Source organism: Rutidosis leptorrhynchoides, chromosome 6, assembly GCF_046630445.1.
Source record: "Rutidosis leptorrhynchoides isolate AG116_Rl617_1_P2 chromosome 6, CSIRO_AGI_Rlap_v1, whole genome shotgun sequence".
Taxonomy (NCBI): domain Eukaryota; kingdom Viridiplantae; phylum Streptophyta; class Magnoliopsida; order Asterales; family Asteraceae; genus Rutidosis; species Rutidosis leptorrhynchoides.
Genome location: NC_092338.1, coordinates 287,340,903 through 287,346,626, shown reverse-complemented (window position 1 = coordinate 287,346,626; position 5,724 = coordinate 287,340,903).

Genomic DNA, 5,724 nt, shown 5'->3' with positions numbered 1-5,724 from the left:
ACGAATTTCGAAGGTTTTTATTCAGTTTTCCATAATCTTTGCAACACAACAACAATTATGGTTAGTTTAATCTTGTAATTACTTTTATTCTTATTTATTTTAATGGATTCAATGGTTTATTTTGCATGTTCTTGTGTTCTTTATTTTATCATGAGTAGCTAAATTAGTTGTATTCACTTAGATGATTGAACTAAGGTGAAGAATTGCTATCTTTATGATTTGAACAATTGGATCTTTTTATTTCATGTATTGTTTGGCTAGGAATGACTGTTATTGTGATTTATCATTAGTTGAAGTTGCGGGGATTATTAACTAGTCAACAAGAGTTGAATAAGTGGTGATCTTTACTAGGTTATTGAACTTGAATAACTTAGGCTTTTGGTTGATTATATACGAGAGACCGGTATAATTGATTAATTACTAATTAAACTGTGATAGAACTTGGTAATTGTGGAATTGTTAGGGAGACTTAAGCAATTCAAGTCAGATTAATATATTGATTTATATATTGGTAACTAGATTAGAGAATTAGGATCAACGAGAGTTGGGCTAGTGATTTAGTCTATAATCTGTGAGAATCGAGAGATAATCATAGCGTTACCACCATTACAATTGTTTGAAATGAACTTAACAGCAATCCTGATCCGAGGGAATTGATTCTAAGTGGATTTTATCTTTATTGATTTTAATTCAACTTATTACGTGTTTAAATTCTAAACAGTAAACACAATTAACAATACATACTAAACAAAATAAGAGAACACTTAATACATATATAATAAGTTGAGATAAGTAACGTACCCAAACTTGGCCACCGCAAATTTTGTGATCAAAAACATGAAAAGGATGATTATGATCTGGCTGCACGGGTATCTCTCCAAGATTAAATGGCTGACCAACATGGACATCGTTCATCTAGTTATCACTTTCATCATAGACTTCTTCATCTGAACTGTCAACAATCTTAATGATCTGAACTTTGCTTGGACCACACTCATTAGGTTGAACAGGATTGTTTAAACATGGTTTTTGCCATTCAACAGTTTCATCAATATGATTCTGCATCCCATACAATAAATGACCTTTCTCACTACCATGTTGATTATAAAGCACAAGTTGTAGATTAAGATCATCGATTGCATAAAAAATCATACAATCACATGGATACATTTGAAGCTCCTTAACCACCGATTCCCAATCTGACCTCTAAAGATATATTAGAAATGAGTCGTGATGCATAATAGCTAGTAGTGAATCGTGGAGGTGCAAGTAGTGATGAGTAGTATTTAGCAGTGGTGAGTAGCAATGAGTAGCATTAAGTAGTAACTAGCAATGAAAAGCAGTGAGAAGTAGTGATCAGTCGAGACTAGCAGTGAGGGGCGGCGTTGAGTGGTAGTTAGCAACAATAAGTAGTGATGAGTAGTGGTATGAGATGATGAGTATGTTCCAAGCAGTGTCAAGTAATGATCGGTGGTGACAAACAGTGTCAGTAGTGACGAATTGTGACGTGATTACACGCTTCTTATAGGTTATAATAACAATTAATTCGCACATTATAAATTTCTACTCATAGTTGAGATTATACGGTTTATACTCTAAACGGTATTTATCAAAAATAAACTACTTGACTCGCTCCCAATTCCTTATTTTGCGATGTCGGAACTTGTATATGAATTACCACTTTAACGACCCGTTCATATCGATTATAAACGATTCACAATAGTTGATTTCATTGCGAGGTATTTGACCTCTATATGATAAGTTTTACAAACATTGCATTCGTTTTTAAAAGACAAACTTTCATTTCATCGAAAGTTGATGGCATGCATACCATTTCATAATATATCCAAACTATAAATGACTTAATAATATTCTTGTTAAACTCAACAACTGGAATGCAACGTCTTTTGAAATATGCCATGAATGACTCCAAGTAATATCTTTAGAATGAGCAAATACACAGCGGAAGATTTCTTTAATTCCTGAGAATAAACATGCTTTCAAGTGTCAACTAAAAGGTTGGTGAGTTCATAGGTTTATCATAACGATCATTTCAATAATTTTAATAGACCACAAGATTTAATTTTCATAGTAAACTGTAGGAACACTCATCTGCAAAAATTTATTCATATGGTGAACACCTGGTAACCGACATTAACAAAATGCATCTAGAATATCCCCAAATATACAGGTACACTCATCTGTATATAAAAATCGAAGTACTAAAGCATCCATAACCTGGATGGGGTTTGTTAGGCCCATAGATCTATCTTCAGGATTCGCATCAATTAGAGGGTCTGTTCCCTAATTCTTAGGCTACCAAGCTAAAAGGGTGATATCCGGTATAATAATTCAACCATATAATATAGTTTCAAGTACTTGTGTTTATTTCGTAAAACAGTTATAAAAGCAGCGCATGTATTCTCAGTCCCAAAAATATATATTGCAAAAGCATTTAAAAAGGGAGCAAATGAAACTCACTATACGATATTTTGTAGTAAAAATATGCATACGACGAAACTGAACAATGCAAGGTTGACCTCGGATTCACGAACCTATATCAAGTATATATATTAAGACATTGTAATATTAATCAACTAACTTTATATATATTTTATAATATATATACATGAATATCCTTATATATAATTATATTAATCCTTAATATTTGTTATAATACTTATATGATATATACACTTTACTAAATGTTATATTAATATAAATAAGATTATATTAGTTAATATATTTAAAGTCCTATAATATATGTAATAAATATATTTTCTTTAAATACCTTTTGTGTATAAAAATAATAATTGTAATAAAAATAAAATAATGATAATAATAATATTAATGATAAAAGTTTTAATCATAATGTTAAAAATAATGATAATAATGATATAAATAATAATAATGATAATAAAATAATAATGATAATTCTAATACTAATAAAAATGATAGTTTTTAATGATAATACAATGATAATTTTAATATAGTTAACAATTTTAATACTTTTTAATAATAATTATGACAATAATAATAATAATAACTATAATAATAATAATAATAATAATAATAATAATAATAATAATAATAATAATAATAATAATAATAATAATAATAATAATAATAATAATAATAATAATAATAATAATAATAATAATAATAATAATAATAATAATAATAATAATAATAATAATAATAATATGTATTTGTAATATGCTAATTCATACTTCTATATTATTTTCATAATATCAACATTCTTTAAATCATATACTTAACTTAAATCTTATCATTTTAATAATGTAACATTAATATAATAATAATAATAATAATAATAATAATAATAATAATAATAATAATAATAATAATAATAATAATAATAATAATAATAATAATAATAATAATAATAATAATAATAATAATAATAACTACCTCACAAGAAAAGCTCCAAAAATATAACTGCCTTTGCCCGGGCTTGAACTCGAGACCTCTCGCTTAATAAACACGCTACTAACCATTGTGCTACAATATCATTTCTGTTTTAATCACGAATTAAATTCCTTTTACCCAGTATTCGTCTGTTTCCATTTTCTAATTCAACTATTATCATCATATAATCACTATCATCATCATCTATAACATAAATCATCATCATTTGTTATTGTGTTTTCATTATCATAATCATATGCATAACATAACATCACCTATACCAATCTTCATGTAATCATCTTTATTTATGTTTAATGATATAACCATGATCATAGTCCTAATCTTCGTCAATATCATCATCGCCGAATCCTTTAAGTGTGTTCGGCCAGAATTTGCTCATCACAGGCCCAAAATAGATAATTTCATGGCCCATGATGAAGGGAATCCAAGAAACGTTTATTTAGCCCAACAAGCTCATGCTTCTAGTCGGCTGGAATGAAAGGAATGAAACAGAAAAGAACAAACGTGATACGTGGATGTTTTGTCAAGTTAACCCACCTATTATTTCCACTCACAACAAGCATATTTAATATTTTGGAATCACCCACTTTTGAATCTCTATAATATATTACTTGTTTTCTTGTCTGCCACCTTCTCGACAATAGCAAATCAAAAGTTGTTCTTGATCGAAACAGAAGGCAAAAGCTGAAACAGAAGACCTGATCGAATAAAGATGGATGTGGGTTGTTTCCTGACCTGGCTCGACAGAAACAAAAAATCAGAAAAAAATAATGATGATGGTGGTTCGGTAGCTCATGATGGAGTGATTCAAGGTGGAGGCTGGTTGTTTACAAAGTGGTGTTGGGTTTCGATTACAAAAAAAGTAGTACATACACCTACAATAATTCGAGAAGTAAGACAGAAAAACAAGATGATTTGATGATAGAATTGTTCTTAAACATAAAAGAAAAGGGTAGACGAGTTGTAGGCGGTTTGTTTATGGTTGTTTGGGTCTTCGAGTGGTAAAAAAAATGTATAGCAGCAGTGATCAAGTAATTATCGAATAGTTTTGGAGGTGTGGTGATGCAAACAAGACAGAAAACCAACTAAGATGGTTCGATAGTGGTGCTTGTGGTTATCATGGTGATGGTTTTCGTGATAGAGATGGTCGTCTGCAGGTGTGGTGATCATAGATGGTTGTTGATTAAGCCGAAGGTAGTGTTCAACAGAAAGATTGGTGGTCGTGAGGTAGTTGTGGGTTAAGTGAGAGTGGCAAAACAATAAGAGAAGGAGGAAGAAGGACCAATGGGTTTTGTGATGTGTTTTTCATTTTGACTATCATGAATACATATTGTATATAGATATATACTCCGTGTAAACTAAATTGTGAGAACAAGAAAACACAAACAGTAACTCTAATTGATTCAATCATGCATAGTATAATAATTATAATATAATTTATGATATAAACATGTTATATTGTTAGCCATCGTATACTATTTCATTCACAGACTGAAATTCGTGCTCCGCTGAAAATCAGTGACGAATACAAGGTTCTCAGAAAAATCTCAAAACTTTACAGTAATTATTTTTATTTATTTTGGTCATTAAGGTATAAAATTGGTCATTAATTTATTAAATAAAAATTAAATAACTATCCGCTCTCGATCTCAGGTAAAATATAAAAAGTATTAAAATTAAATAATTAGATCTTAAATACATTTCTAATAAGGCTATAATTTATATCACTCATTTTCGGATCACCGTTTATTTTTAAAATCATATAAGTTTGAATTTAAGTTGCTTAAATAACCATCGAATGATAAACGAGTGCTTCTATCGTTTACTAAATAAATTCGAAACTATATTTATATATTCAATATACCTTATTTATATATATAGATATGTTTTAAATAATAATTATTATATATTTTTTTATTTTACATAGTTAATTCTAATATAATATATTTCAAATTATTATTTATATATGTAAATATATACGTATCTATTTACAAGTAATTGTTCGTGAATCGTCGGGAATGGTTGAAAGTCAATTGAATATATGAAACAGTTCAAAAATTTTTAGACTCAATCATCCTTGATATATTACTAACTATCGCCACAACTTTAACGACCTGTTCATATCGATTATAAACGATTCCCAATAGTTGATTTCATTGTGAGGTATTTGACCTCTATATGATAAGTTTTACAAACATTGCATTCGTTTTTAAAAGAAAAACTTTCATTTCATCGTAAGTTGACGGCATGCATACCATTTCATAATATATACAA